Below are 23,599 nucleotides of genomic sequence, written 5' to 3' on the forward strand. Positions count from 1 at the left end.
GAAATTGATTTCTCAGTCAAGATAGAATTGTATCTTGATCAAGTATTCAATATTTTGCAATTCACCTAAGACAAATATACAAACTATTTCCCATTCAGTTACAGGTGTAGAGCTTGTCACACAGCCAAACACCCTCCCCACCCCCCATGTACGCCGGGGTTGCTCGTGCAGTCTCAGAGTTTGGCTGCAAGGCTGAAAGCAGTGCACGTCCTGTAGTCATTGCCATGCCTCACCTGGCTATGAGATTCACAGCATAGTTCAGTAAGATGACTTTTTTACTCTTCTTGAGGGCTAGCTTGCTCAACCAGACGTTCCTCTTGGACTCTCCATTGACAAAGGGTGGATGGATAAAAAAAGATTCACATATAAAAAAATTATCAGTGTTTGCTCTGACAACCCCCCCCCCAATCTATTAGTGGATTTAGGCACGAAGGTAAGAATGGCTAAAAAGATGGAGTTTTGTATGAGTTGGCAAAGGTGAAAAATAACAAACTGTCATGGTAAAAATCTATTTTTTGTCCAGTTAAATAGTGAAACCTGTATTGCCAGTTAAAAATGAGATGGGATGAAGTGGTGATAAAAAGAAAAATTAAGACTTCATGAACATTGATCTCACAGATACTCTAAAAACATGGAAAAATCCAATGAAACGTGGAAATTAACAGATCTTTCCCCCTCCTTCCCTGCTTAATTGTTGGGATTTGTTTTTTGGGGGTTTTTTTTGGTTGTTTGTTTGTTTGTTTGGGTTTTTTGGTTTTTTTTCTTGTTTTGGTTTTTTGTGTGTGACTGAATGAATACAAAAACCATTAGCTTGTGTGCTAGGCTATGGTAAGTGTAATACAGATAATTTTTCAGTCTAGAAAAGGCTGTTCTGCCTCTCAGCCCAAGGCTGTGTCCTCTGGGATTTTGGTAGTAACAGATTCATATATTGGCAGTAGGTACCTTGAAAACTGGATTAGTTTTCCCAAGGATTCTGTCTTGCAATGACTTGGTTAAGGAAAAGCATAGTTGCAAGAGAGGAATGAATGCTGTAGGTGAGCTGTACTAGTGTAAAATCTGTCAGTTCCCCTGATGCACAGTGCAGGGTGGCACTTTGCTGAGCCCAGCATTGGCAAGAGGAAGGAGAGCAGAAGAACAGAGTGAGCCAACATGTGCTTGGGATAGCCAGCTGCTCCAGGGAAGTTTCTTATGCTCAGTCTTGCGGGCTGCCTAACAGGCTTGAGGCCTTCTGTAGTCAATTTTTAAAATAATTATCTAATTGGTGGTTTTAGCAAGAATTATTGCATATGCTCTGGTATAACTGCTCTAAAATTGTGTTTCTTTGCAAGCAATCAGGAAAAGTGCTGCAGTTTCTAATATAGCCCAAGGACAGGAGATAATCTTCAAGAGATTCATTGCTGATCTTTTGATGACATTTTGAAGTTGCATCTTGCTTATTATGCTGTCCTTTGTTTTCTTTGTTAAAGTTGAACCTTGGTGGTTTTATTTGGATAAGGTATGGACACCTATCCCATGTTCTGACAAAGCCTGGTTCAGATGGTATTTTGGATGAGTTGAGCTTAAATTTCTAGGCCACAGCCTTTCTTCTAGAGTCCCCATCTTGGCAGAGAAGAGCAAAGGCAAGTGTTCTTCTGTTAGCACTGGGATAGCACCTGTAGCCCCAGAAAGGAAGGTGATGCTTCCTTGTAGACCTCCTGCGTGTCTTGTTTCAGTTGAGCTTTGTTACGTTCTTTACCCAGAAAAGATGCAAACAAAACTTCAAAATTACCTACACTGATAATTTTTCATTTCTTCAGTTTCTTATTTGTTTCTAGACATTGTAACAAATCTGCCTACTAGGACTTGATTTTCTAGATTAATGTTTGGCAACAGGTTTACAGTTTTTGCTGCCATTAGCTTGCTGGACTTCCTGGTGGTTTTCTTCTTGTTGTTTTGATTTTATCCTTTTTTTGCATAATTTTTTCCCCAAATGAAATCCCTTTCTTCAAAGTGTTAATCCTGGAACGATGATGAAGTACGAGACAGTTAAGGAAATGGTTTCTTGTTCTTTGGTATGCCCAAAGCCGTTTTTCAGCCAGCCAGTTGTGTGTTTGTACAATGAGGGCGGTGTCCGGGGTCCCTGGTGGCCGCAGCCGAGAACTGCTGTGCTGCTCTGGTGCCTGAGTGCATCCAGGAACCTTCTGCAATGCGCTTCTGGAGCTCATAACTGCTCTCTGTTCTTTGAGGGCATTTTCCATGGCTTCTGTGCTAGCTGCTTCTTGGTTTTCTTTCGCTCTAATTTTTAGAGGCTGCAAGAATGAGCAGTCTGACAGTCCTCTCCATTCTGCTTGGGTTATACTCTACTTTGCCTTCTGAGTTCATTTCCCTTTTTTATTTGTCCTCTCATTAAAAACTAGTTATCAATCAGGGATGCTTTACAGGGATATCTGTAACTTTTAAAGCACCCTTTCTCTGGTTACTTTTCTTATCAATGTGTTTGACTCTTCTGAGATATCTGCAGTCAGTTCAAACTACATGTAATCATGTTTGGGAGGAAAAACCAAGGGTTTTTAAATTTCTTGTTAATGTCCAATGTCTTCTGTTTGTCACTCCTAATCTTTAAGGTCATCTTTTTTCTTTGTTGTGTGGTTGGTTGGTTTGTTTTTAAATGTATTCCTGCTGCCATCAGATTGTACTGTGGCTTTCACTGCTCATCATAAATTCAGTCTGCCCTTTCAGCTTGGGAGCTAAAGTGGTTGCATGCACCCTGGTTAACTTACATTTCAATTACTTCAGGAACACCCTCTTTGTCTAATCCCTATGCTTTCTGTAACTGACTGGCTAAAATTGGTTTTGGCTTTTCAGCTGGACCTGGAGATGAATTGCCAAGCAACAGGCACTTAGTGTTGCCTTGATATTAAAGCTACATGTGGCTTTAGGCTGCATGTTACAGTTGCCCTGTATATTCCCATTTTTATTTTAATCCTTACATAGTTTGGCATTGTTGGTAGTGCTTTTTTGTTTATTTGGTTTTTGTCTTTGCCAGTTCACTGATTTCTGTTCAGTTTTTAGTCTCTTCTTATTCATGTAATTCCTGAAGATCCGTTTTTACTTCTGCCTGCCAGAATCAGTTCTATCCCTCCTTTCCCAACACTGTAGAAGAAATAATTGTCCTAAGTTTCCCAGTATATACTTTTTTTATTTGTGGCTTTTAAAAGTTATTCTTAAATAAATACTTGATATGTTCTATATTTCACTATGTAGGTGTTGTACCAATTATTATTTTGAAGGAGGATTTTTTACAACTGTATTTGAAAATTTCTGGTCTAGAAATGAAGTGTCTTTGGATGAGCAGGCTGGGTTCCAGGGACAAGCAAACACAGAAGTCAGATCTTTCAGACTGACCTCTTCCAGCTGGAAAGTTTGACTGTCTGGAGGTTTCTTTTTAAATGGCAAAGATTTAGCAGACTGCCTTGTGTGAGCCTTCTTTTCAGCAGAGCTTGTTCTGCTCAGTTAGAAGTAGGTAAGTGGCCACCCAGTACTTACACAGATCGGGTTGAAACTGGACTGCTGGCCAGAGGATTTGGTAGAAGTAAATCAATAGTTCTTTCTTTACCAATGAAGTAATGATAAGGCATGGAATATCTCTGCTGTCAAAACTGTTGTTGGTTTTGGGGTTTTTTCCTGTTCATTATTCCTTTTTCTGTTTTTAAATTTCTGTGACAGAAGTTGAATTCCTAAGCTCCATTGCATGTGCTGGTCGCTATTCTGTCTAACAGGACAACACCAAGATGTCTTTGTACTTTACCTTCTGCTATGGGCAAAGTACCCAATTGGAATAACTGCTGGGAAGAAAAGGTAGTGGAATAGGATTGTGTGCATGCAGGAGCACATTGAGGCTGCTAGTGCAGTGACACTGGGTGTGCACTGGGAGCTTTACTGCAGCTATTCCTTGGTGTTCCACCAAGGTCGTGGGGGAGACCTTGTGGGCTTTCTGTAACTCAGAGCGCTCCATGTGGGAGTGATGGGCAGCCATGGGAGCAGTTCCATGAGTCACTGAGGGGTTGAAATGGAAATAATCAAGCTCTTGCAGCCTGGCTCCGTTCTGCTCTTACTTTGTTAGTTCTTTTCCCTGTTTATTTGATCTAGACAAACCCTCCCAGTTTTTTGGTGTGTTGTGTGCTTGTCTCCCAGTAGGTCACTTGTGATTGTAGAGCATTAAGGCTTCTCCTGACATAACAAATGTCCACAGTTGATTACAGCTGTGGAGCACAAAGAGACTGACATAGCTGCATACTTGCTGCATTAGACACTGCTGGAGACATGAGCTGCTGTTTCACTCTTTCTTTTGAGATACTGCCAATAGGCAACACAAAGTCTGAGGAGATGTTTGTGCTGTTCCTGCTAATTATGTTATGAAATTCTTCCTAATTGCCAAATTAAATATTATTAGTGTCAAGCATTACATATATTATTCCTTTTAAAGAAATAAATTCTTTTATTGTGATGCCTTTCTTTTTCAAAATCTAGTGTTGGGGAATATGGATATAGATTATTATTCAGTACAATTTGAATTAAAAATAAAGCTTAAAAAAAGAGATCTGAAACCATTGCTGAATTTATCGTGTGAGGCACTACAGTGCTCTGGGGTAGATATACCAGAACTTCAGTGAGAAGAACCATAAAGATTGTCAGTATTCAGTAATTATAGTTATCTCTCTACCATACTGATCATTTAATCTGATGATTGAGATTTTACATTTTTAAGTTCAGTTTGGGTTTCTTACCACTTGATGGCAGTGAAGGAGCTAGTGTTGCCGGGCAAAGGTTCAGGGCAAGAACCATTATGAATAACAAAAGAGGAGGTACAAAGGAAGCCTCTGACATTTAATATTGTTCACATTTCTAGGTGATATTACATATACCACAAATGACAGTAAATGGAGAAAAGCCTCTAGATGGAGCTTCAGTACTTTCAATGGGGGAGAGATTTTTATACTCAAGTGGCTTCCTCCTATTTATAATAATTGTTTCTAACAACAACTTTTCCATTTAGACCTGGAATGATACCAGACATTATCAATAAGTAATGTCAGTGCTTCTGCTGCTATAAGTATACTACTTGAAGAACATGCAATTCTGGAATTTTTCTCACACCTTCTGTTCAAATCCTACAACTTCTCAAGATTCTTAATAATTCCCAGGTATTGTTAGAAATGTGTTTTGTAGGTTAAGGATCAACATAATTATTCAAGATTTTTTAAAAAGAAGATAGTTGGATTTCACTGGTAACCAAAAAGAGAAACTTGAAAAATACTGTTCACTGGGAACTGCCCTGCAATATTTACTGCTGTGCATGGTCTAGTCCATTGAGGAGGTGTTTGTTGTAACATTACATATTACAATGCACGGATGTGTGTTTGAGGCTCTTTATTAGTGAAGGTTCTTTTGCACTTCCTACACCCATGTACACCTCTTGCCAAGCTGGTATGGGGAAATGAACCATATAATGGCCCTGCTGTAGTAATTGGCTCCACATGGGTGGACTCTGGTGCACAGACAAAACCTTATTTGAAGTAATTGGTGCTTTGTGTAGGTACAAGGGTCTGTACATGCAGATTTATTTTGGATCCTGGGTCAAACCTTGGCATTAGTAAAGGTTTCAATTTCATGCAGTGTCTTTGACGTGTAAGTGGTTTTGAATGAGTATCAAAAACATCCATGCAGATGCAACTTGACTGAACTTTTTTGTTAAAATACACATAGCTAATATTTTGCAGTTATATTTTTGATGGGATGATAAGTAAAGACCTTGGTTTAAGTTTTCTATGTGAGCAGCCTGTTCCTAATTTAAGAGAATGTCAAAAAGCAAACTCTAAATTTGCATAATTATCAAATATTTTAATCATTGTCAGCATTATTCTAGCACTATAATAGTATTATATAAACTCACAGTTAAAATAAGTTAAAATTGCCAGAGCTATCAAATATTTATTTAGGTTTCAGATGCCATTCTTATTTTTAAAATTCATTAAAGCATGTTATTCTTCATAATTAGTATTATTCCTCATATTAATGTTAGCAATTCAAATTGATTGACTGCTGCACTGGTTAAGTGTAATGGCAGCCAGAGCAAACTTACTGGGGAAAAGTCAAGTTTATTTTATCAAATAAGTACCAAATAAAAATTCTGTCAAGTGGTAGAAAGAAAAGGTTAGAAGATGGAGTCAAAGGTAGTGAGTATTTAGAATGATGGTTTTAGTCAGGGGAGACTCATTTGCTGGAAATGCCCTTGTGAGACTGTAGCATTTCATCTCTGGCATTAGTTTGTTGTGTGGCATAAAATGGTGTTGGAATGGGTTTCTTGTCAGTGCTGTTTTCAGTAAGATTTGTTAGAAAACAATGTAATTTTACTCCATTACATGGTATGGCTGCATTTATTTAATGTCATTGGAAAATCTTAGCTACTGTGGTGCAATACAATTTTATGATAAGGTGGTGCAAGCTTTTCTAGCTGCTGCTGTTCAATTTGGGGGAATCTGAAATTTGAAAGATACAAGAAAATTATAGCAGCATTTGAAACATGAAATCTGTTTTAAGAAGTTAATGTTGACCTTACTGTGTTTTGCTTGCCAGGATGAACAGCATAAATGCCAAAAATCAGATGTGGGAAGAATGCATCTATTTGTGCAAAATAAATTTTATATTTCTAGGTGATTGTTAAGAATTTTAGCAAATGTAACTTATAAAAAAATCTGGTTGGTTGGTTTGGTTTTTTTTTCATCCTAGAGATAAACTTATCTAGCTGATGAGCAACTTATCCAGGGCTGCATGTTATATGACTGCATACAATTGTTAATATTGTGTGGAAGAAATCACATTTCATAAAAGGGGGGAAAAAGGCTGGGAGTATAATGCAACTCTCGTGCTTCCTAGAGGGTAACTAGTTTGTGCTAAATAGTTTCTATATTAATCAGTGCAGTAGTTGCAATTCCCCAGAAGCAATGTGTTACTTTTATTTCTCCTTATCTGGTAAAGAGTTGCCAATAATAGTAAAGGTCTCAATTTCTAGGTTTTATCTCTGTGGAAGTCAGCAAATTCATATTGATCTTTTAAAAATCCTCTGGCCTTTTTCTTTTACTGTGCTAACACTTGGGATAATTTTTGCCCTGAAACTGTCTCTTAGTTATATCTTTATATTAACTTTATCATTAAAACTTTGAGGTTTGTTGATGGCATTTTTATTTATCCTTGACTACTGAGCAAATCCCAAATGGTCACTTCCTGTGTGGAAGTCAATTCTTGGAAAAGGCATAAAATGGAACAAATTACCAACCAGTATCTGGAGTTAATAGCCTTGAATATTCCTATGTTTACTCTGATGTGTATTTTGAACAAAAAATTAATGCCCTTTATGTAGGCAATACTTGACTTTGTAATTTAGAAATAAAAATGCCTTACCAGAACTGAAGACGATTGTGAAGTTCATTTTCACATTTACTTGCTTTTTAATAGTGATAGAGGAAATTCACTATTGAAAGCCACTGAATTACTGAAAATAATCAGAAATTTCCCTTCAATGAAGAGACCCTCTAAACAATTTTAATTTATATTAACAATTATAGAATTCTATAACAATTCTTTGTTGTAATTGTAGAATAATAGAAAAAATTATAGAACTGGTTATAGACAACTGTGTAATGATTAACATTTATTGAAATGTTTAGTGAGAACAGAATGAATATGAAGAATTGAAAATTGGTCGTATAATTAACTCAGTTTTATTTTGCCATAAGAGAGCATTTCAGAATTTGAACTTCTGTTGCAATTTATTTATGTGGTGAACAGCAAGTTTTTTTGTTGATGTGCCCTTATTCAATACTCACTTATATTTCAGACTCAGCTAAAGATTTCTGTAGACTCATTTCATAAAGAAAGCAAAATTTTTCAGTTTATAGATATGAGTCTGACTTGAGATCTGTAAATATTATTGAATTAAAGTTTAGCATGCTTGACAGTTTGGGAGCATAATTCCATCAGTATTTAGGCAGCAGTAGCATTTAACTCCTATGTAAGTATATGCATGAGTCCTAGTATTCCTGAAAACTTGTCTAGCTGGAATTTCAGTATTTAAAACAATGTTGGTTTAATTGCATACAAGTTTTGATTGCCCTGTGTGGGAATAGTATGGTTCTATATTTTAAGTAATTCTTTTATATAGTGCAGGGAAACTGCATCAATTATAAAATACATGAAATATTTTATCAAAAATATTACTACAGTACTTAGAGTCCTGTGAACTTTTTAAAGGAAAGGCTTGGATTAGTCATATTTGTTCAGCTTAATGGAATTTGTCTTCTAGGGTATATAAAGCTTTTCAACTCTCAGTGAAATGTTTTACATTTAATGTGATAAATAGAGCTAGAAGCGATATAAAGTATTGCAAGTATGTCTTGTATTGATACATGCTAACAATGCCATTCACATAAGTAAAACGGTTCTGGATTATTTATAACGTCTGAAAATGTGCCTCACAAATTATATTTCAGTAAGATTCCAAATAATTTGGTTAAAAAATTGGTGCAGTTATTTGTGATCTAAAAGTAGACATCTCCATTTGTTTTTCTGAGTACCCTCTCATGTAGGGAACTTCTGTTGAATTATTAAGGAAGAACTTCGTTGTACCATAAGAGAATTAGTAATTAAAACACTTTACCACTTTCTCATGTGGCTGCCATTATTTTTAGAATCTCATTATTTTCACTATACTTGAGAGATTTTGGAAGGTGCTGGGACTTGGGCTGCTTTGTCATAGGTGATAAAAATACCTAAGCCTTGCAGAAAGTGCTTGGTAAATACTTCTGAGTCTTTTGAGACAAAAAGTACATTTTCCTGTAAGAGAGTCATCGGTTGCATGGACATCGTGTTTCAGACCTGTCTGTCTGCACCCAGGCTCATCTGCTTTAAATACATGCAGTCTCCTTTCCTTTCCTAATTGATGCACTTGCTTTACCAGTTCCTCCAAACCCTTTTAGGATGATATTCTGTGTCTGTGAAGACACCAGTCCTACTGTACATCTCACAGAAATGTTCCACTTATAAGGAAAAATCCATTTGTGTTCTATTTGTGTCAAGATCGGTAATTTGAAATAGGCAAGTTGTTAACTAGCCAGATTGTTCTGCAGTTTAGTGGAGCCTGTTAGAATCAAAATGATGCTTCAGAGAGCTGGGGTTTATTTGAAGGGAGGGGGGAAAACACTGCTTGTGAGTTAGTATTATAAAGCAGGTCTGCATTGGATATGCAAATTTTTATTCCTTTCTGAATCTGCTCAATTCTGTGTCTTTTTGTACTGCAGCCATGTACCTTAATATCACTTTTAAAAGAACTAGGAACAAATTTCTGGGGCTGCATGCTCTAAAATTAGGGAATGTCAGTTTTCAGAATGTTTCAAATCTTAATTTGGTTTCTTTGTGCTTGTTCATTGTGATGATTTTTAATTCACTACATTATATTCTACAGGGTCTTTACTTATTCAGGCTCAGGGAGAGATCTGGCCCCAGTGCAGCTTCAGGCTTATGTATTGAAAGAGACTGTTGTCTGTAAAAACTGTTTAACCTGTGGATGTTGAGGGTATGTAGAGAGTGGGGGAGAAGATTGCGGGGGGAAATGGTTTCATGGGTAAGCTAGTCAGACGAAAAGTGCCCTTGAGGATTGAATTCTGTTCCTCTCTCTGCCACAGAATTCCTATGTGATGCTCGGCAAGTCGTTTAAACGAAACTTTTCCCAAGTGGTGACTAATTGATTTGAGTGCTCTGCAATTCTGGTTGCATAATTTGAGGTACTAGGGCCTTATATGCAGAAATGCTGAGGGTTTGCAGCTGCAGCTGAAGTCGATTAAAGTCTGTGCCCTGAATGTATGAAATGTTGTTTGATATCGAGCACTTGGAAAAATCATATCTGGGATAAAATCAGCGCCTGAGATTACTGATGATTTTACCTCAATCTGTGCCTCATTTTATGATATATTAAAAAAGGTAAGTAATGTCCACTTGTCTCTTAAGAGACTACAGTGATGAATAATATTGATGAACTCTGATGCCATCAAGATGGGCTTCAAAACAAATAGCCACAGCTTCCAAACATGTCTGAACAGCATGCAGCTCCGAGCAGATGAGGCCACACATGAATAAATGCGTGGAGAAAAATCCTGAATGGCTGCTCGCTGGGTAAGCACTCATCTTCTGCGTGTGGCATAAAGACAGAGTGGCAGGAGTAACAACAGATTGTAGTTCCTTTTCAGGGAATCACTGAGCTCTTCCCAAATCCCCTTTACTTGCTTGGAATATTCATTATTGTTTGTAGGATGTATTATCTTTATCATATTTCTGTTATCTACTGATTTTTAAATGGTAAGTTTACATTTTAGACAGAATTAAATTCAAATTAACCTCTTATCTTTTGGCAGTCTCATAATTTTCTAAACCATACATTCTCTTGCTACTTACAGAGTTTCATACTTTCTCTTGATTCAAAGAACAAAAACAGAATTTGACCAAATATTTTTATCCTTTAGGTCTGTTTGCTCTTTGTTGACATTGCCACAGGGTATTCAGCTTCCACTGCTGGCATCTGCTTAAAGTTGGCTCAGGGTCTGTGTGGTACTGATTGGAAGAGGGGAGCTAGATGAGGAAACAGATTAATTTTAGTGCTTTTTTCCTTCTTTCTGGTTTCTTCACTTTGAAGTAAATATTTCTGTTATGTTGTCCTGTGGTACTTACTGGGACAGATTTTTTCAGAGCTAGTTTTGCAGTATTTCTGCCACCACTGTTTTGTGCTTGGGTTTTCTTCCTTCCAAAAAAGACAAGTTATGAGAAGAAGAAATTGCATCTGTTGGGGAAAAAAACTCTCCATGTATTGGATTCCATGGCTGGGATTATGACGCAGAGGGAAATGCAGTTTTGGCATATTATTGTTACTTGCAGGATTGTCAGTAATAGAATGCTTATTTCTGTGTAGGAACTGTGTACTTGCAGTCCTTTCCTCTTCCCCTGTGTGAAAAGTTACCTACTAATTATATTTTTACTTGTATGATGATTTTTCTTTTAGTCTTGACTTCGTTACTTGCAAACTTGGATGAGAACTCATGTTAAGATTTATCCTTGCTTCATTTAAATCTTATCTTATGCATTTGAAATATTCTACATTTCCCAGTGTTTCTACTTGAGGCAGCAGGACCAGAGTTTTATCTCCCAACTTTCACTGTTATCTTTGATGCTGATAATCCTGTAATCCCATGTTGAGAGGCAAGTAATGAATTGGTAGTAGCCACTACCTTCTGCAGTCAGTTGGCTGAAACAGATTTCTGGTAGCACAGTTAATGGGATGCAACCTGTGCCAAGTTTTTATTGCTGCTCACTCAACTGCTGATTCTTCTTTTCCACAGGCATAGAAAAAGGCATACTTTTCCTCTTTATTTTGTTCTTTTTGCCTTTTGCAGTGTTTGTATTGCTACCAGCTCTGCTCACCCAACTTTGTAGGTCCTGCAGTTGGCTCTCTTTTGTGCTCTGTAATCCTTCCAGCCTGAGGAGGTATACTTGAAAGACAGGTGTCAGAAGAAAATTCCTCTTATCTGTTACTTCTGCTTATGATGGCAGGGAAATGAAAATGGAAATGGAGGAAGCAAGAGATTTCTTCAGTAGTTCAGTTTCAATTCTGCTTTTGTGATTTGAGGACAGGTCTCTATGGGTGGGGGACACATGATGGGAGGCAAATACAATCCATACAGCTGCTACCTGTGAATATCAGTGGCTGAAAAACTGGCCTTGCATTAGCTCCTTTAGTTGTTTTTCTCTCAGGAAGCAGGGAGCATTTCCCAGTCTGTTTAGTCATGACTTCGGGGTAAGTGTTGAGTAGGGGCTGTTACTGTGCCTTTCTCAGTGCTCTGAGGGTGCTGATGAACTATCCAGCTTATCAGCACAAAAGGCTTGTTTTTGCTGAATTATTTTTGTGCATAAGGAGAGAAACAGACACGTCTTTGTGGTTGATAGCCACTGCCTTTTGTAGTGGTGAGGCTGTTGGGTGTTGCCCTCAGCTGACTGAAGAATGCTTAAAGCAGATCACAAGTGTTTCCTTCACTCATCTTCTCTGCTTCTCTTCCCTGTGCAGACCTGTGCTCTGTCTCTTGTCTTGTCTGTGTTTCAGTGTCTGCTTCGGCTCTTGCAGACCAAAAGAGGAGGAAGTTTATGAATCAGCATGAATTACCCCCCCTCCTTCCTGCAAAAATGTCTCTAAAGTACTGGAAGAGAAGAGAAATAACTGCTTGCAGGGAGTGGCTTTATGAAAAGCAGGGAAGGGATCTTTCTGCCCCTTGCTTGGACCTGTGTGGTTCAGTTAAAACATTTTGATTTGAAAAACACAGAGGGCAATTCAGGGAACAGCATGCCACTGTGTGTAACAGTATCTGCCCACAGCTGCCATAAATCTTGAGAGGTAATTATCTTCCTTAAGGATTATTTGGCTCATTCTCGCTAGAAATAATGTCAGATAAGCATTTTTAGAGACCATAATACCAGTTTTCCTTACAAAATTGCTACTGAATGGGAAAGGCTGTCTTCAAGTCAGTCCCGTCGTAAGTCGTTGCATTTATGTGGCTTTTCACATATGTCCGCAATTTTTAAATTTTAACATTATTTAGGCTTCAGTTGCTTATAAATTAATTTTATGTGTGAATTTTAATTAATGATTTCTAATCTGAACTTGATTTCTTTATCTGTGTACCTTTGGATATCAGCTGCCTAATTTATGGCTCATAGAGATTGTGGCAGGTTTTGCCAATAGCGCTTTGCGATGGTCGTTTCCCCTTCCTCCTACTCTGGCCCTTGATCAGATTTGCTATATTCTATGCCATCAAACTGTGAGCTGAAGTGATCAGACAATGCTTATGATTTCAGCTCCTTTTTTAGTAGGGTGAAAACATTTAGCAGCGTGGTGGGCTACACTTACACTCATCTGTTAAGCTTATTGGAGTTTAACTGAGATGCTTTAAAAGTTTCAGGATGGGATGTGTTTTACGTGCAAAAATCCTGCTGATGCTGGCATCTGAACTGAAGACAGCGATGGAGGGCATTCCTATATTCTTTCAAGGAGGCTATGTACTAACTCAGCAGTGAATTACTATATAGGTAGTGGCATGTTACAACCTCCCTGAGGTCTTCTGAGTCCCGAGGTAGTAATAGCTCATTAAAATGGTAGTTAATGAGTATAAAGGGATCATTATACCATCTCCTACATGATGGGTAGGGCTAAATCCTAACTAGCTCAGTAGAAAGTATTCTGAATAAAGAAGGAAAGAATTTGACAAATGCTGCTGCTAGTTCTTTATAAACCTAAATATTTAAAACAATGTTTTTGAAAAGCATACACAGAGAAATAATTTTTGAATAAATTAATACCTTTTTAGAAATGTCTTTTAGGGCTTTCAGAGGCATTAGTATTAGTATTTTTAATCTTTGATTAAAAATATGCAGCATTTTGCCACTTCTGATCAGTTGGGTTTGAAGTTAAAAAAAAAGAGAAAAAATATTTTACCTTATGACTGCTTACATTTGATATTTTTTTAAGATCTCAGAATATTCTGAGTTGGAAGGGACCTTCAAGGATCAAGTCCAAATTTTAAATGAATGGCCCATAGCTCAGGAATTTTAGACCTTTTCTGTTTTATACGCCAAAAATAAATAATGAAACAATTTTGCCTTGTGGCAGGTGAGTGGCGTTCCCCAAATATGGTTTTATTAATGGAAAATAGAACCACCTCACACATGATGTGGTATCTTCTGTTTTTTTTTTTTTTTATTTAACAATGGTTATTTTCTGGAAAAAGGTGCTAAGAATTTATTCAAACTGGACAATGTGGATTTTGCACCGTGAGATAAAAAACTACTTGATCTCAGTAAATTCTGCATGTCTTTTTTTAGACTCTAGGATGATAAACAAACAGATGAGAAACTGTGGACTCAGGTACACCTGGATCTCTCAGCTCAGGTTCAGTGGACAGAGCTATTGCTAAGTGTCCTTAACCTAAGAAAAATAACATTGCTTCTACAAAATGAGCCCTTCAGTAATATTATAGAAAAAGTAGGGTGGAAGCAAATATGAAATGTATTAAGTAAAAAAATATAAATATATTGTAAACATATATAATATATATAATATTTGGACAGAGAAGTTCCTGCTTTCTGTCTTAAATGAATGAATTATGCCTGCTCTTCATGGATGTGGTTTACTACAGCAGCTCTACCCTATCCTAATTTATGTGGTTTTGTTGCAGCATTTAAGGATGTATTTATAATAACCCAGATACAAAATATTTTTAAAGGAACAGTTAAATTAATTTTTTAAAAAAAAGTTTTACTTGTGGAAATTTCTGCTTGTTTTTCTTGTTCAGCTTAGTGCTTATTTTCATCTGACATTTTGAAGGAATCTTGCTTATCCTGTCTGTTCTGTATTACCATCTTTCAAGGTTAAAGCTGGTAATGGATGTAAAAGTATTCTAAACTCAAATGATATGGATGCCTTACTTGTGATCATCTGCTGCGGGATGGCTTTCTTAGTTTGGAGCAGCTGCTGTGTAACAGGACAAATAAGCCTAATGCCTAGTGGTGCAAATCATGGAGTGGGGTCCCATGGGTTTTCATAGCTAAGAAGTGTTTCCTGCCGCCCCTTTTTATTTGCCACTCCTTTCGAAGCCCTTTTAGGTTCTGTGAAATTTCATGGACTCTTCTGGCATGAACATCTGTCATCTTCAGTGTGACAAGAATATTGTCTTTCAGCTAGGACCTTTTAAACTACATAAACAGATGCAGTAAATCCAGTTGGAATATTTTCAGTGTAATTATTAAATTGATCATCAAAAGGGTATTTAAATTCTAAAATATAAGACTGTTAGTGACCTACTGTACCCTGCTGTGACAGAGCTGGTTAAATCGAAGTCCTGCCTGATAAATGTATGCAAGACTTGCTTGTGAGGGAGACTTCAGCAGTCTGTTCCAGGGATATGCTGGTGTTGCTTATGGGATGTTTTCCTGGTACCTGACTTGAATCTTCCTGTGCTGCCAGCTGACTGATAGTGCTTAGCCCCGGGTAGATCAGACAAAGCAATAATGAAAGTTTTCCTTTAAAGCTACCTTTTGCATATTTAAATATGTTATTTCCTTGTGTCAGCTGCCTTTTCTGTAAGCTTAAGTCACTCCTGTTCTTTTGGCTTTTCTGAACAAGTCACTGTTCTATTCTTCTAGACCTCTTATTATAAGATTTCTTTGTTTATCATCTGAACATGTTCCTGGCTGTCTTTAATTGTATTGTTTGAACTGGGTGCAGCAATCTGCTGAGGTCTTACAATTGCTGTGTGACATGGCACGGCTGCTTGTTGCCATACTGCTCGTGTCACAGTGCTGTGCAGCACAGAAAGGCAGCATCGTGCCTCTGACTCACCCTTCATTTCTGCCTAACTGCTTTTTTCTATCCTGGGTTTTTGTCGTTGATGAATTCTGTCCAGATGTAGACCATTAGTCTTTCATTCAGGAAATAATGTCATATTTTTTAACAGCAATTCTCCGATTTGTCCATATCTTTTAAAACTCTAGAACTCTGTTCTCTTTGACTGCATCGTGTAGGTGTTTCGGGTTAGTGTTAACTACCCAGTTAATCATGATTCTGTAATTCACTTGCCAGTTAAAATACTGACTGTGAGCTTGGGACACAGGCTTCATAAAATCCTTTTTGATACACCTTTTCATTTTTTACTGTTAGGGCCTTTCAATATTTAAGGTGTGATTTATTTTTATTTTCTTTCCATTTTGTTTTGCGCTTGCAAGAGAAAGCTGTACGATACCCGTGTTTTTGTTTAAAATAAGGTTGTACATTAAAAGCATTACTAAAATCAGTGTAGAAAAATGGTCACACTATTCTTTCCAAACTTATTTAACTCTGGTTTTAAAATGCTTCATGGAGTTGAGCAGCAATTACAAATATAAATTAGAGCATTGTATAAACATTAAGGGCTGCTGGGGACATAAGGTTTTTACACCTTTGTTTTTAAACTACTATGTGTATATATGTGAAAATGTGTATGATGGATGTATCTGGGTGTATGGGCATATATATTGGTGCCCTTCACTGCTGATAAGCTGAAGAAGTTGCTAATAAATAGTTAATGTTTATTCTATAAATTAATGCCTGTGGGGATTATTCACCTTGTGAGTGTTGTTGATGCATTAGATAATAGTATATTTTTGAAAACTTTTGTGTTGAAGATAATTTTGCTTTGTTTGCTTCTTGTATGGCATTATGTTTTCATTCATACCTCCTATATCCTGTCCCTCCGATGCTCTTTCTTCATTTTTTGGCCATCAGAAGGAGGGTAATAAACACCTTTGATAAAAATATGAAAAGTTTCAGCAATTGAAGTTGTAGACACAGAAGTGACAGTAACTGTTTAGGTGACACAGGAATTCGGTAATTCGAAGCTTAAACAATTTTAGGGGGGTTATTATTTATTTTTTAAATAGGTATTTAGTTGTCATTAAGATCTTAGTGTGTAGTTGTTAGAAATCTCCCTGCAAAGTCTACCCTTGAACTGAAATCAGGGACGAGTTTTTTGGAAAGATGTCTACGTGTATCAGAGTATGGGTCAGTTCTAGTGGAAGGGTGTCATGAGAACAGGAATAGCAAAAGGAGGAAGAGGTAAAGGTGTGGTAGGGATGTAGCCTTGCTGATTTTCTAATTTTCTTTAATTCCTTACGCTAAGAAAAGAAGCTGGAAACGTTCTGAAGCAGAAATGTACCAAGAGCACGATATAAACAGTCAAATAGCAGCATATTTTTGGCATTACATCATGGGAAGGGTTGGAACTTGTCAGATGCAACACCCTAAAATCTTTGCTCATGCTCCACAGCGGTGAATGGGGAGTGCATGCAGCTGTCCTTGGGTCCAGTGTCACCTCTTGTCAATCAAGGGGCTGCGCTGTCTGAGAGCAAAGGCACTGGGCATGAAATGCACTGCAGGAGACACCACATTCTGCTTTCCCTGCCAACCTGGGCTGCAAAAGCAATAGTCTTTCTTTGCAGCAACTTAGTTCCTCTGAAAGTGTTGCAGGATCAGGAATTTTGTAGGTAATGTTTTTATGTGAGAGCTGTAGGCTGGAAATCTCAGATGTAATAGGCAGATTTTTAAGAGAACTCACTAGAAACAACTTTCTTTAGTCTATGAGGTATATGCACACATGTATATATAAATATACACAACTATCCATATTATAAAAATATGTAATACATGTAACTGTGTAAACAATAATTTCATGTACCAAATAGAATAAAAATAAATATGTACTAGTGTTCCTGGAAAAGCATGTGAAATAAATAAAGATTATCTACTAATTGCTTAATTTTGAGCTATCAGAATAGAAAACTAAATGCAAATAAAATACAGCAGTAGGAAGAATTTTTTATTAGTCAATACCGGCTTGAGTTTTCCTCAGTTGTCGTTTGGTAGCCTCTATCCATTGTGAATTTGAAGAATAATTCTAAAGCTGTTGAGAGTTGATGAGTGTTCTCTGCATCTCAGAGACAAAGTCTGTATTAAAATATATACTTATGGTTGTACATGACACTGTTCTCTTGGACAGTGTAATTTTTCCTAAGTAATCAGTTTCTGAAAAAATGCAGAAGGTAAAATCGTTGAAAGGAAGAAAAGAATTATATATAAATACTGTTGTTCAAGTTGGTGAAGAAAACCTAAGCCCATATAATTGTGCACATATGCTGAGGAGAGCACTTTTTTTGGTTTCTCAAGCATGAGGCAGCAGAATTTTCATTCATTTGGCATGCTAGGCTGAAAACAGAGTCTTCTTTCATTTGACACACTCCCCTGGAAACAAACATGCCAGTGAAGGGATTGTGCCAGTTATCAGAAGCTTACAGGAATACATTGTGCTGGTTTGTATTCATTTTCATTTCATGAATTGCTTTAAAACTTAGCAGAATAAAAAAGCATTAAAACACCTTTTTAGCATTATTTTTAGTTCCTATGTATTTCCCTGCTGTGCTGCCATTCAGTTTAAATCAATGGAATGTTGTGAGACACATGGCTGGGTTTGCAGCAGAGCACATCTCTCCTCCTCCCTGCGTATGCTCCGAGTATTCATCTGTAGACAAGCAGCAAATTTGAGTTTTACTCATTTTACATCCTTGGAAAAGATGAGTGTCTTAGAAAAAGTTCAGTAAAAATAAAGGGTAATTGAACAAAGGTTATGCAGCGAGAAATTTAAGCCAAAACTCAGCTGGTATCTATTAACTCTGAAGGTTCACAGATAATGCTTGGTCTTCTGGGAGACACTTGTTTTCCTTTCCTAGAGTTATATTCTTCAGGATTGCCAGCAGGTCCTTCCCACCTCTGGAATTTTCTACAAGATTCTATTTCCCTTATAAATGTTTTTCCACATGCAGACTTGGCAAAATCAGGTGTACTTCTTGGAACTAATCTGGTCACGGGAGCTTAAATTAAGACCAGGTTGCAGTAAGTATGTGTGAAGTAAATCTGGGAGTGGTAAAGAATGAGGAAAAAGGGGCTTGGCTGTGTGGTTTCCATCCTAAGAGTTACCTGGGGAGGGGCTGTGGAGTCTCAGCTGTGCTGTTCTGCCTCCGTGTGTTAATGAGGCACTAAGGAGGCAATCACCCACCCGAGTTCCTTGGTGCTGCCTAAGGAGTGAGGACAGTGGGTGTTCCATTGTTGACCTGCAGTCACGTTTGTTTGTTCTCTGACACTTAGGGATACTCATTTTCTGTGGACTTCACATGAAGACAAACAAATAGATAGTATCAGTGTTGACACAATGTTTAATAGATGGTGGTAGCTTCTGTCCAGTTATCTGTGCCTGCACGTTGGTGAGTTTTGTGGGACAGGCTGTACATCCTGCAGTTTGAAATCATAGCTGGAAAACGGGTGATTGTAAATTTACAAAGCGTACTTTGTTTCCTCCTATTCTGCTTCAGCTTGTATGGCTGATGCTCACCAGAAGGAAAGTGGTGACTTAAACCCTCTCTTCTACACAGAAGTACTGAATGAAATATTTTTATCAAAGAAACCCAATACATTTGAATTGCTCTAGAATGAAAAAAAAAAAAGGAAAATTACAAAATCCAAACACCAAAGCTTCATAGGTTTGATTTATAGTTTGGGAAGGCTGAAAAAGGCCTCATGAAAGCTTGCCTGCGCTGATGTTGCTGACAAGTTCAGACTCGAAATACAGTCAGCTGGTGCTCTATACAGTTGTCACTTTTTGCCATATAGCTTCAGTAACATGGCTGTGGAAAATTCTACACAGTCATTCAGCAGCAGTGCAATGAAATAGATAGACTGATGCCATTTTCTTTTCATCCATTAACTAGTGATTGAACAAACTGCAAGTGAATAGAAATGTGATTTCTGTCTGCATAGTTGGTTCTGGGACCATGAGCCTTCCATTGCTAATAAAGATGCTGCCACCTATTTGAAGACATTGGCAGACATATTTAAAACCCAAGATGAATTGAGCACATTTAGTGCGTTAGAAGCAGTTGCTAAATTGTGAGTAACTAAGTCTTGTTGTATAACTGCATTGCACTCAAGGGAACAATTTAGGTTTTGAATTGTGTATGTTGGTAAGTGAAAACTATGTAGACATTGATTATTTTTTCCCCTTGACCTAATCACTGTTTGCCTATGGCAATATCTGATATGTTATGTGTTCACCAAGAATTGTCTTGGGAACACAATGAGGCTTTTTTTTAGCTTCATTAGTAATCATAGTTACATTAGGAATGGAAGCAATGGAGTAATATGCTTGTATTGTGTACTACACCAGTTGTTTGATTTATTGTAAAGGTGGACATGAACTCTGTGGGACTCTGAATTTGTATAGGCAGAGGAGGAGACCAGATTTAAAACTTTGTGCATCTTGAACAGGAATTTAATTTTAAAAGAATGGAAGACAAATGTGCATTTATATATTTTATTTATTTTTTTTGTTGTGAAAAATTCCTTTCTGTGTTCCTACTTATATATTTGTAGTATGAGAGAACTTTCCTTGGTAATACTAGAGAATTTGGACATGATGCTGAGTAAAATGAAATTTAGTAATGTGTTTTTCATTGTCAGAATTCAACAAGCTGCCAAAAGTACATCATAAACAGGGAGAAGAATGTTTCTTCTTCTGTCCCACTCTTTGAATCTGACATGTGTTGCCCTTTAGACAAAAATGTGAAAGTCCAGGAGAAATCTTAAGAAATATGTTTGACTTTTGACATTCTGTTGATTTATTTAAATGTTAATTTTGTTTCTATGCTAACATACTTGTTTGAAATATAAGGGATTATAAAAAAAATGTACAAAATTTAACTTTTAAGTTCTGCCTAGAGGTCATGTAACTAGGCACATGGACACTCTGTTTGATGAAGTGTTGGGCATTAAAAAATGAACACTTGCATATTTCCATGCATAAGAAGCCATACTATGGCCTACCTAACTGTAGACTTGCAGTTTTGTATTTCTGAGAACCAATTGTAGCACAAAACAAAGAGATGTTCAACCTTGGAACTCTGATGGGACAATATTGCTTTGGAAGGATATTTATCAGGAAATGAGGTGGTACTCATGATATTTGTATCCCCCTGAGGGTGACAGTGGGACAGGCTTATTTCCAGCAATTGGTGGCAAAACTTGCAAACCTGAAGCAGTGTTGGAGAAATCAGTGAATCAGCAGCACTTGCTGTCTGTGACATTATCAGCTCCTTCTGCTATTAAGGTTTTGCTTTTCCCTCTTTAAATAACTGAGATTGAGATTTCTCTAGCAAACAAAGCAACTTAACATGTTGGTTCTTTTAAACAAACAAAACCCTAGTGTGGTCATGGCTCTCTCTAGTCTCTAGACTTGTGTTGTAATATGTAAAATAATGTCTTAGTCTGCAGAAAATACCAACTCTTAACTCTATGTCTAAAAGCTTTAACTTTTATGGAAATGTTACTGAAGATGGCCAGCAGAGTCAGGTCTCTCAGAGCAGCTGACATCAATGTGGGAGGTGTTTCTTTTTTTGGTTGGAAAGAATCATTCTTTATAACTTATTTAGAGTCACACACTGGTAGGAAGGAACTTCTGTAGAGATGAGTCTTTTCTCAGAAAGCAATGACTTTTGTTCAGGGCGGGTTCTAGAGGATCAGGAACTCTGCCTGAAGATGCCTAACAGTACCTATAGGTAGCATTAATTGGCAAAATATTTCAAATATACAATGGTCCTCTGTGTTGTGTTTGGGGATATTGTGGGGAATGGGTTAGCAGGCAGACTTACTGCTTTAGAAATTAGTATGTGCCAGGTGTGATTAAATAATTGACAATAATATCCCATTATTTAATTTTTGTTGATATTATAATATGCTCTTCAACCCTTTAGAGTCTTAATTACAATAAGCTGATATGTTGATAAAGATCACTTGCATGGTTTAGATAAAACCATGGCCAGTAAAATATTTCCTGGTTTTTTATTTGCTATTGTAGTGTTTAAATAATTATATTTTGTTTGAAGAGAAGCCCGTGTTGTTCATGAAGTGGCTGACTGGGTTGGTAGATGAGGGGAAACAAAACAATCTCTACATTATTTCTGGTAACCAAGATGAAGCATCTGGTTTTGTAAGTTTATGAATTTGTAAGTTTATACATTTATTTCAACTTCTCAAGGTGAAACAACCTAAATATTTAAGCAACTTTATGATTTCAGAGTTGTCTTGCGATCTTTTGCTTTGCTTAAGCATTGAACAGATAAAATACCTTTTGTCTTGATCTCTTACACAAACTGCTCCCAAATAAAACTAAAATTTCAATTCTTCAGATACAACTGAAAACACTGTAACTTCTTTTTTGCTTGTTTGTTGTTTGAAGTAATTGGAAGAATATTGCAGAACAGCCTTTAATATGTTTTATTTGGTTTTTAACTGATAAAGCATAATCATGAGTTGTTAATCATGGGTGCTCCAAAAATAGTACCCATCTTATCTAAATGTGTGGTAGAGAAGGAATAAGTTGTAGTTTATCCAAAATACAAATCTAGAGGTACTCGTTTGTCAAGGTTATCATAGTCTCAATCTCTAATTTATAAAAGATATTTTTGCATCTCATTTTCCCACGTATTTCATAAAATTCTATTAAGTCCACATCCCAAGAATTTAATATTTCTTTGAACTTAGAATAGATATTTAGTCATTGTCTCTTCCTTCCCCTTAGCTGAGAGTTAGAAATAAACCTATGAAACAATGGCAATATGAAACAACTCATTGGCAGTAATCAAGCTGGGAGCAAGTTGCTTTTTGAGCAGAGGAATTCTGCTTCAATGTGCACATGCCTTAGAAATAGCTGTTGAAAATGGAAAAATTTAAAAAGGGATGTGTGGTATTTTCAGGAGAAATCTTCTTTCAGTAGTAAAAATATTTTCCTTTGACAGAGACTACAGAAACTTCGGTCCTTTATTGGGGGAAAATACGAACTTCCTTAAAGATATTTTCCATGCTGTATTTTCACAAATTCTGCATTTTCCCCTGCTTTTCTCCCTCCCCTAGTTCAGTCTTTTTCTATTATTCACTCTGGGCCCAAACTTGTACACAGCATTTTAATAGCCTTATGTTATAAAACCAAAATTAATGATATATAATAAAAAGCCTAGCAGTCTAATTACAGTATTGCATTAATTATTATCTTATTTCACTTTGTTCTATGGCTAATTCAGGTCTGGGTTTTTAGTCCCTGTTTATACTGTAATTTTGAGAGAGAGAATATACTTAGGAATAAGAGAGATACTTAGGAATAGTATATATAAAATCAAGAAATACAAATTGACAGATAAGCAGTTGATTTCTAAACTGTTGCCTTGGACATGTTAGCAGTAAAATGCAAGTAGTTCTGTTTAAATGTTGTGTTTTGTGTATCTTCTGGTGAGGATTACACCTATATGACACAGAATACAGCTCTTGGTATCTTCATTTCTGGATATCTTTGCAGCATGTACTAAATAGCAGTCATTATTCAGAAATTTGCATTTTGCAGCTTAGTTGGTACATCATTTTGTGTTTAATTTTATTTTTTCTCCCAAAATGTGTGCAATTCTTATAATGGTTAAGGTATGGATTGATGTCAGTGCTACAGTATAGCTCCAAGACTGCAATTCAAAGCTACTTTAGAAAAATACAATTCTTTAGACATGGTGAAGCTGAAGTTGAATGGAAGTCCTATTAGGAGTGAATTGCATGTAAATATTAATAAGGGAAGAGTTCCTAGCAAGTCCTGAGTTTGGGAAATTGAGCATGATAATTTGCTGAAATTATGTCTGTCTTGAAGATATGCAGATGCAATAATTTTCAGTTTTCAGTTGAACTTTTAAATGGTGCAGAAGGTGCCCGGGCTAGGTTTGAAGCAAGGAAGTGTTTGCAAGTATTGGCAAATGTCGTTGTAATGGATGCAGGGTAATGAAAGGAGTTAAGATGAAAGATGAATTGGACTGAATGGCTGTTAAGTCATTTAGGCCGGGCTGGTTGCAGGTTTGG

The 23,599-nt window shown here is 36.9% G+C and overlaps 1 protein-coding gene across 2 annotated transcripts in view; it reads left to right on the top strand.

Annotated features, from left to right (window-relative positions):
• Nucleotides 1-23,599, top strand: part of DNAJC1 (DnaJ heat shock protein family (Hsp40) member C1) — a 107,648-nt gene that overhangs the window by 13,976 nt on the left and 70,073 nt on the right. The gene's annotated exons all lie outside the window — the stretch shown is intronic.

The sequence above is a fragment of the Zonotrichia leucophrys genome, chromosome 2 (genome assembly GCF_028769735.1).
Source record: "Zonotrichia leucophrys gambelii isolate GWCS_2022_RI chromosome 2, RI_Zleu_2.0, whole genome shotgun sequence".
NCBI classification, from domain to species: Eukaryota; Metazoa; Chordata; class Aves; order Passeriformes; family Passerellidae; genus Zonotrichia; species Zonotrichia leucophrys.